Genomic DNA, 10,085 nt, shown 5'->3' on the forward strand with positions numbered 1-10,085 from the left:
GGACGCCCCCAAAAGGTTGCCCACCCCTCTGTTCTTTATCTTGACCCCATCTTAGCAAATGGAGCATCTTCTGGGGCACAGGGCAAGCAGGTAGCTCAGAAGTCTTCTGTTAAGCTTCCTTTCAATGTAAGAATTTATGATTCTGCACACTAAGTGAAATAATTCAGAGGAAGACAAATGCCGTGTGATATCACTTATATGTGGACTCTAAAATACGACACAAATGAACATGTCTATGGAACAGAAACAGACTCACAGACACAGAGAATGGACTTGTGGTTGCCAAGGGCAGGGGGGAAGGATGAGGCGTTTGGGATGAGCAGAGTCAAGCTATCATATATAGGGTGGATAAACAAGGTCCCACCGTATGATGGCTCAGCTGGTGAAAGAATCTGCCTGCAGTGTGGGAGACCAAGGTTCGATCCCTGGTTGGGAAGATCCCCTGGAGAAGGGAACGGCTCCCAGCTCCAGTGCTCTGGCCTGGAGAATCCCGTGGACTGTAAAGTCCATGGGGTCACAGAGTCAGACACGACTGAGGGACTTTCACTTTCACTTCACCGTGTAGCACGGGGAACTACGTTCAGTGTCCCGTGATAAACCCTAATGGAAAAGAATATGAAAAAGAATATACATAACTGGATCACAACAGCAGATACTCAAACACCGTAAATCAACTATATTTCAATAAAATAAAAACAATTTATGATTTGTACAAGAGCCACTTTTCCTCTGTGAGTCCAACATCCCACTGCATCCAACAGGACACTGAACCTTGTCAGAGCTCCCCAAGTGTTCCTGTGAGCATTTGCTGAGAGGCAGTAGGTGTCACGGTCAAGCACCCTGACTTGGGAGCCAGCCTAAGTTAGGTGAAAGTCGCTCAGTCATGTCCGACTCTTTGCGACCCATGGATTATACAGTCCACCGAATTCTCCACACCAGAATACTGGAGTGAGTGAGGAGCCTTTCCCTTCTCCGGGGGATCTTCCCAACCCAGGGATCGAACCCAGGTCTCCCGCATTGTGGGCAGATTCTTTACCAGCTGAGCCATAAGGGAAGCCCACTTGGGAGCCAGCCTACTTGAGCTCAAATCCTGTTCTACCACTCAATAGCTGTGCAACCTCTGTCAATTATTTACTCTCTCTCTGCTTCAGTTTCCTCATCTACAAAACAGAGATGTCCACAGTAATTACCTAGTAGGGCTGTTATGAGGATGACAGTCACTAACTACATGTAAAGGGCTTAGCCCATAGTCTGGAACACTGTGAGTGCTACACAACAGCCTTTGCTCATATTACTTTATATTTAAAGGCACTTAAGAGAGGGAACTTTTCATACTGTTCATGCGGTTCTCAAGGCAAGAGTACTGAAGTGGTTTGCCATTCCCTTCTCCAGTGGGCCACAAAGAATGCTCAAACTACCACACAATTGCATTCATCTCACACGCTAGTAATGCTTAAAATTCTCCAAGCCAGGCTTCAGCAGTACGTGAACCGTGAACTTCCAGATGTTCAAGCTGGTTTTAGAAAAGGCAGAGGAACCAGAGATCAAATTGCCAACATCCGCTGGATCATGGAAAAAGCAAGAGAGTTCCAGAAAAACATCTATTTCTGCTTTATTGACTATGCCAAAGCCTTTGACTGTGTGGATCACAATAACTGTGGAAAATTCTGAAAGAGATGGGAATACCAGACCATCTGACCTGCCTCTTGAGAAACCTTCCTTCAGGTCAGGAAGCAACAGTTAGAAGTGGACATGGAACAACAGTCTGGTTCCAAATATGAAAAGGAGTCCGTCAAGGCTGTATATTGTTATCCTGCTTATTTAACTTCTATGCAGAGTACATCATGAGAAACGCTGGGCTGGAAGAAGCACAAGCTGGAATCAAGATTGCTGGGAGAAATATCAATAACCTCAGATATGCAGATGGGAGAAGGCAATGGCAACCCACTCCAGTACTCTTGCCTGGAAAATCCCATGGATGGAGGAGCCTGGTGGGCTGCAGTCCATGGGGTCGCTAAGAGTCGGACACGACTGAGCGACTTCCCTTTCAATTTTCACTTTCATGCATTGGAGAAGGACATGGCAACCCACTCCAGTGTTCTTGCCTGGAGAATCCCAGGGACTTGGGAGCCTTGTGGGCTGCCATCTATGGGGGTGCACAGAGTCCGACATGACTGAAGCGACTTAGCAGCAGCAGCAGATATGCAGATGACACCACCCTTATGACAGAAAGTGAAGAGGAAATAAAAAGCCTCTTGATGAAAGTGAAAGAGGAGAGTGAAAAAGTTGACTTAAAGCTCAACATTCAGAAAACGAAGATCATGGCATCTGGTCCCATCATTTCATGGCAAATAGATGGGGAAACAGTGGAAACAGTGGCTGATTTTATTTTGGGGGGCTTCAAAATCACTGCAGATGGTGACTGCAGCCATGAAATTAAAAGACGCTTACTCCTTGGAAGGAAAGTTATGACCAACCTAGATAGCATATTCAAAAGCAGAGACATTATTTTGCCAACAAAGGTCCGTCTAGTCAAGGCTATGGTTTTTCCAGTGGTCACGTGTGAGAGTTGAACTGTGAAGAAGGCTGAGCGCCGAAGAATTGATGCTTTTGAACTGTGGTGTTGGAGAAGACTCTTGAGAGTCCCTTGGACTGCAAGGAGATCCAACCAGTCCATCCTAAAGGAGACCAGTCCTGGGTGTTCACTGGAAGGACTGATGCTAAAGCTGAAACTCCAATACTTATGCCACCTCATGGGAAGAGTTGACTCATTGGAAAAGACCCTGATGCAGGGAGGGATTGGGGGCAGGAGGAGAAAGGGGATGACAGAGGATGAGATGGCTGGATGGCATCACCGACTCGATGGAGATAAATTTGAGTAAACTCCGGGGGTTGGTGATGGACAGGGGGACCTGACGTGCTGCGATTCATGCAGTCTCAAAGAGTCGGACACGACTGAGTGACTGAACTGAACTGAACTGAAGAGAGGGAACAAATCCCCGCCAGGGTCCTAGGAGTTTAATTTTTGGTAACCCATCCCAAGCCCAAAATGTATTTGATGTCTTTTTCCTTTCCTTAAAAATTCTTCTGTGACATATTTAAATTCAACATACCCACATTTGTTTCATATAAAAGAATATTTAAGGCACATATTAATTAAGACAGATGCCCTCCAGCAAGATGCCCTCTATCTACTGCCTGGCTCTGGTGTCCAAAAGTGAAGCCACGAATCATGCCCAGTTTGATGCAAGCAGATGATTTCCAAGGTCTTTTTGGCACTGGTGTTTTGTAGTTTGGAAAATCAGTGTCACCAGACTCCAGGGACCTGCTCCAGTGGCTGCCTACCTGGCATCACCCATGTTTCCCATGCTGCTGAGCTGGCATAGATTTTACACCAGAGCCGAGGTGTGATCTGTGCCATAGGGAGCAATTGCCCGGAAGGCACAGTTGCTCCAGCTGTTCTGCCTCTGTGTCACTCACCCGTGCCACAGACCCGATTGTCTATTTTAAGGTGGATACACAGAAAATAAAGGAGGCTGGCAAAGAAATGAGCGTGTGTGCATGTCAAGTCGTTTCAGTCGTGTCTGACTCTTTACGACCCCATGGACCATAGCCTGCCGGGCTCCTCTGTCCATGGGATTCTCCAGGCAAGAATACTGGAGTGGGTTGCCATGCCATCCTCCAGGGGATCTTCCCGACCCAGGGATTGAACCTGTGTCTCTTCATCTCCTGCATTGGCAGCTGGGTTCTTTACCACAAGTACCACCTGGGAAGCCCAAAGTAGTGAGTGGAAGGATTAAAGGAGACGCTTCATGGGATAAGTTCCTGCAGGAGTTTTTTGTTTGGATGCTTAAGAACCAAGAAAAACGCACTGGTAATCACGATCATTCGGGATCCTCCCATCTTCCACTACGCCCCGTGTAGCACTTCTCTAACTCCGTGCAAGCCACCTGGACGATGATGGAATCTGACACCTCTGCCCGTAATAAAGATTTAAATCTACTGCTAAATGTGTACAGCACTCTGCTAAAAGTAGGGGAATGACTAAATAAATCATATCACCACCACCGGCCATTAAAAATTATGGTAACAAGAGTTACCATTATGGTAACCAGACAGCAGTGACCTCTGGGAGGTAGAGAGAGGCAGGCGCAATCAGGAATGGTGGCATGGGGCTTCTAAGGACTTGATCTGGTGGGCTACTTCTTTACTCAAATGATAGGTCCTTGAAGTTTTACTATTAAAATGAGTACACATGTTCTATAATCATCTGTATGTGTGCTACATTTCACAATAAAATGAACAACACTTTTGAAAAGAAATAATTATGGTAATGAAGACCATATTCAATTCAAAGTAATAAGCAAAAGAGCAAATTTCAACATTGCTTGCAATCCCAATCACAATTCTGTTTTTAAAAATCATAGGCATGAGAAAGAAGACCAGAGGGAAACACACCAAAATGCTAATAATGCTGAGATGATGGGTAATCTTTTTCTGTTGCTCATTTCCCAAATTTTCATAATGATTAAAAAAAATTTACTAAATCCTCCAAAGGAATCTTTAAAAGTACGATTTTTAAAATTCTTTTTTTTTTTAATTTTATTTTATAAAATTATTTTCAAATGACTTTCACAGCTATTATCTCACTGCTTCTTTTGTAAAATATTTATTTATTTACTTTTGGCTGTGCTGGGTCTTCACTGCTGTGCGGGCTTTTCTCTAGTGGTGGCAAGAGGGGCTGTTCTCTAGTTGAGGTGCAAGGGCTTCTCGTTGCGATGCCTTCTGTGATTGCAAAGCACAGGCTCTAGAGCATCCGGGCTTCAGTAGCTGCAGCACATGGGCTCAGCTGTCCTGCCGCACGTGGGATCTTCCTAGCCCAGGGGTCAAACCCGTGTCTCCTGCATTGGCAAGCGGATTCTTTACCACTGTGTCACCAGAGAAGCCGTATCTCACTACTTCTCGCATCAGTTTGGAGGGAGTCACTATTAAAGAGTCAATGAGTGTGTGTTAAGTCGCTTGAGTCATGTCTGACTCTCTGCTGCCCCATAGACTGTAACTCACCAGGCTCCTCTGTCCATAGGATTCTCCAGGCAGAATACTGGAGCAGGTTGCCATTTCCTCCTTCAGCTGATAATAAATATGAAATAAATTTTACAGACCGGAACATGGAAGAAGCATTTATGGCTTGCACTAAGTTACGCCATTGGCTGGAAGGGAAATTTCGACTGGGTCCCAGGTCTCCTGAGTCCTGATAATCCCTTGACTTAGGGGACTCAGGTGTCCTGGGGCTCCAGGATCCCCACTCTTAGGTGCAAAAAGCTGCTACCTAGGCTTTGGTCCAAAGTGGGTGTCTATGGCACAGAAGCTGGACTACACACCAGAAGGTCCCCAAAGATGCAATCTCTGCCTTGGGTACTCCTCTCACAGCCCCTCCTACCTAGCAAGGCACCAAGTTCATGGGTAAAACTCTTTGGAAATACTCCTTGGAAATGTTAAGAGAGAGAAGGAGGAGGAGGAGAAAGGAAGGAAAATGTGTGGATGGAAAGTGGGGATTGCTCTCACTGTTTTCTTTGTGGTGTCCTATCCCTGCTCCCCTGAAGATGGTCATTTCCTGGATGTAGCTCAACTTCATCAACAATTCTGCCACTGACTAGGCAGACAGAAGGGCTTCCCTAGAAGCTCAACTGGTAAAGAATCTGCCTGCAAGGCAGGAGACCCCAGTTCAATTCCTGGGTTGGGAAGATACCATGGAGAAGGCATAGCATAGGCTACCCTCTCCAGAATTCTTGAGCTTCCCTGGTAGCTCAGATGGTAAAAGAATCTGCCTGCAATGTTGAGACCTGGGTTCGATCCCTGGGTCGGGAAGTTCCCCTGGAGGAGGGCATGGCCACCCACTCCAGTACTCTTACCTGCAGAATCCCATGGACAGAGGAGCCTGGTGGGCTGCAGCCCACGGGGCCGCAAAGACTCGGACACGACTGAAGTGACTGAGCACACACACAGGGAGACAGAATGGGCTCTGGGACTCAGGGGTTTCCCCAGAATGCCTCCCTTGATTGGTAATTAATGATTCCCCTACTGGAGACTGGCTGTGTGTCCCAACCTCAGGGAATCCTTATGTGTTAGATGCCATTATGAGGGCCGTTCTTCAGCTGAGGAAATTTAGGCAGAGAGTGAAATGACTTATCCAAGATGACACAGCTGAAGAAGTGTCACAAGATAATGGGCTGAATCCCAAATCAAAGTGCCACCTGCCACATTTCAGAGCCCACGATATGATGCCTCCTCGTGTTTCCTGAGGGAGAAGACTCATATTAGTAATTCCCCATGCAAATCCACTTGATAGAAAGTGTGGGTTTTGGAAAGCAGAAGAGAGAAGAACAGAATTCCCTTCCTGAGGTGCAGAAGTGGGCTGGGCCAGCAGGAGCGGGCTCCAAGTGCTCTTTCCCTGGCGTTTCACTTGGCTCTCTAGAGCTGCGAGCAAATATAATCTGGAGGTTTGAAGAAGAATAATGGAGGGTGGGGGAAGGAGTGGGAAGGGACTATTCCCTGGACTAAGAGGAAGGGCTAAAACTTTTAAATATATCTTGAACTTTTTCCCCCCTCTCTTTTGGCTCCCTGCAAATGTTTTGATGTTTAGATTCGGTTGCCACAGTGGGCTGTTTTTAGCTGCCTAGTTCCATCCCCTCCCCTTTTAACTTTTTCCCTTTCCTTTTGCACTTGCCCCAACATGAAGCTTCCAATTCTTATCTCACTCAGCAAAACATACTGGGGCTGGTTCTGAATGTGGATTCCCCAGGCGTTTTCTCCAGCGTAAAACCTCAGCAGTATTCAAGTCTCTGCTTAACCCTCTTTCATTGAGGATTAACCCCTTAAATAACTCTACCCAGGCTTCCTTCTCAGGGAGGGGACAGGCATTCTTTGCCTTGTGCAGAGAAGCCCTGTGGTCTGGGAATCCTCTCCTGCCCCTCCCTTAGATGATACACGGGTTGGGGTTCAAAAGTCAGGGTAAACTGAGGACGCACCGAACTCAAGAATCGATCACCCCACCGGGGCACACACCCTGGGGCTGTTTCCTTCCCCGGCTCTTTCCCCGCTGTCTCTCTCCGACCTGGCAGGTTTCACAGTCCTCCTGCGGGCTGGGGGCAGGGAGGCACGCAGCAGTCGTTTTTGTTTTCCTTGGATAAGAGCTTCATTGACTAGAGTGTGGACTGACTTCTCTGTCAAGATTCTTATCGCTTTTCAAGTTTCTGTGGGAGGGCGACGCTCAGACTTCCGCGAACAGCTGACAGCGTTTCTACCCAGGTGTGACTTGGGTATTCAGAACCAAGAATGATTAGAATGAAGCAGGTTAAGGAGAGAAGCGGGAGGTACCATGGTAATAAAAAATAAACCAACCAGGGGTTGTGGACTTCTCTGGCTTCATTACCCTTCTGTGGTATTGTGTTGTGGAGGCTGGTCTGGCTGTTTGTTTACCTACGCTCCAAGCTGAATTTCCTCTTAACGACAAGACATAAACCTCCACACATCTGGCTTGGGTGTATTAATGGATTCCTAGTTTAAAATGTAAACCGGTTAAAGATTTCTGTAGGCATTTCACAAAGGGGAAAAAAAACTAGTCGGGTAGCCTTCACGTGTTCTCCCCCATCTCCTTGTTTCGCTTTATAAGGGTGGTGTTTACTCGAGGGCAGTGGACGAGCATCTAGAAAAGATATGTAGAGACGCTCAAATAACTTTCATGCAAATTTGCAAACGCCCTTCCTCCTGCTCTCGCGGTGTTCTACGGGTTGTTAGGACACGCCCGGGGTTTACCTGGCTGCCCCGGGTCTACCTGCCGGTGCGTGGGCAGGAGGGCGGGGTGAAGAGGCGTGGAGCGGGGTGTGGGGACGTGGAGGTGGGGCCGGGAAGTCCGTTACCAGGGTGAAAAGTAAAGCAAAAACAACGGCCCCAAGCTTCCCGCTCGACTTCGCTGGAAATTCGCTGAGGTCCTAGGCGGCATCCCCTAGGACCCTGCGTAGGACCTCCAGGCTACCCGACGGGCCGGGGGCGGGGGCGGGGGCGGGGATGGGGTGGGGGACGACTTCCCAGGCCGCTCTCTGCGGGGTCCTGGGCCCGGAAGCTTGGGGGCGGGTATGTGTCCCGATGAGGCTCGGGTTCTGGGGAGCGGAATCAGGGTGCTGGGGACTCAGCTTTACCTATAGCTCTGAGGGTATCTATCCCAGGCCGCTGGGCAATCGGAGAGGCTGGGGAGACGGGCCGAGCACTCGAGGGTGCGGGACTGTGTGTGTGTAAGGGAGGGAAATAGACACAGAGAGGCCCTTCCATGACGGCTGTTAACAGTCGAGTGGGGCGGGGCTGTGGGAGAGATCTGGGCTCCCAGAGCCTTCTAGTTCCTACCCCTAAATTGCCACACTAGGACCCTGGACCGTCTCTCTCTCTCTCTAAAGGCAGGTGGAAGCAGGTACCCCTAAACCCCACGGGCGCGCGGGTCTCCCTCTCCCATAGGTGCCAAACAGAGCTGGCCACAGTCGCGTCCACCCACATTCGTCAATGAGCAGTTGAGACGGTCTCTGGTCCTAGACAGCTGGGCTCGGGGAATCGGAACTGGAAGCTCGATTTTAAGATTCAGATCCAGTTCTGATGAAGACTCGGCTCGAGTCTGGGCCGCGAGATCCCGCCCTTCCCGCCACACGACTTTAGGGAGAAAAGGATTTCTGCTACGGGGCCTAATTTGCTATACGGTTAATGCGTCTACAGCCCGGGCGGTCCGGTCCCCGCGCGATCCTCTCTGGGCGCAGGAAAACATGCGAAAGCCGAAGGTGTATTTTCCAGCAACACTGCCAGAAAGCCGGGCGACCCCCGCCCGGCCCGGCCCGCGGAGACCAAAGCACCTTCTCTTTACTTCTCCTCCTAGTCTCTAGGCTTCAATCTTACTTTTAGCCCTTCTCTGAGTTGACTCTGATTTTTTCCAGGTCGCTCATCTTTTCTCGGGCTTGTTCGTTTCACTGTCAATTTCAAACGTTTTGTGGCTGGTAAAAAAACATTCTCTCCCTGCCGCTCGCCCTGGCCTCAGCGTCGGGTTCCCAAGCCGCCGGGAGGCGGTTCCGCGTGTGCGCCTATGTGGGGTGTGCTCGAGCCCCGGGCGTGGGCGCACCGTGCCCTCCGATCGCTGACAAGTCTTCTCACGGTCCCGGCCACAGAGGTCACCCTCGGCGGTAACGGCGTGGATTCACCGTAGGGTGCCTCTAAGCTCTTCTCCCACACTGGGGAAATGACACTCCTCTTCGTACCCCGTCCCCTAATTGAAAAGGAGGCTTTTGACGGGGAAGCGGAAGGGGGGGTGTGTACTTTCCCGAAGCTCCAGAAAATGACCACGCATTTTAGAGAAAGGTCGTTTCTAGCTTCCCAGTCTCACCTAGTCTGGGCAGCGTCCAGGACCCACCTCTCCAACCTCACCCCCAACCCCCACCTCCCCAGCCTAGCGGAGGGAGAGATGCCAGCGCGGTGGAGTCATGCCGCTGGCTTGGGCACCATTGGCTCATGCCTGGAGTACGCACATCTGGCGGCCAGCCCGAGCGGCTCCGGTCCTGATATGGAGCGAGAGGGCGGGCGGGTGCGTGCGTCCCAGGAGAACACGCCGCGGCCGGCTCCTCCCCGAGCTTGCATCACCGGTCCCCCTTTTCCCCTCCTCCTCGTTGGCCCCTCCCCCCGCCCCGCTCACCCCTCCCGCCCTCCGGCCCAGCCTAGTTCTGCTGGTTCGCCGAGGAAGCTATTAATAGCATTACGTCAGCCTGGGATTGGTAACCCAGAGTATTTGGGCGCGCCGCCAGCCGGAGGGCTATAAAACGGGTGATGCAACGCGCTGCCAGCCACAGTCGCACGCAGGGAGGCGCGCACTGCACGGCGCTCACTCTGCGCCGCCGCCCCAGCGGACCCGCCAGCCCGCGCGCCGGTCGTGAGCCCCTCTGTGCTCGCCAGCCGACCCCGCAGCCAGCCAGCCAGCCCGACCCCACCCCGACCCTGCCCGCCCTCCGGACCCTGGCCGCCCCGAGTGGATACAGGAGGTGAGCGCGGCGAGAGTG

General features: G+C 50.5%; 1 protein-coding gene across 1 annotated transcript in view; it reads left to right on the forward strand.

Annotated features, from left to right (window-relative positions):
* The first annotated feature begins 9,862 nt into the window (after nt 1-9,862).
* ATF3 (activating transcription factor 3) overlaps nt 9,863-10,085 on the forward strand; it is a 13,626-nt gene continuing 13,403 nt past the window's right edge. The window contains exon 1 of the mRNA XM_010853032.1: nt 9,863-10,067. The gene's annotated coding sequence lies outside the window, so the exon portion shown is untranslated. The remainder of the gene's footprint in view (nt 10,068-10,085) is intronic.

This window comes from Bison bison, unplaced genomic scaffold (genome assembly GCF_000754665.1).
Source record: "Bison bison bison isolate TAMUID 2011002044 unplaced genomic scaffold, Bison_UMD1.0 scf7180017864322, whole genome shotgun sequence".
Classification (NCBI taxonomy): domain Eukaryota; kingdom Metazoa; phylum Chordata; class Mammalia; order Artiodactyla; family Bovidae; genus Bison; species Bison bison.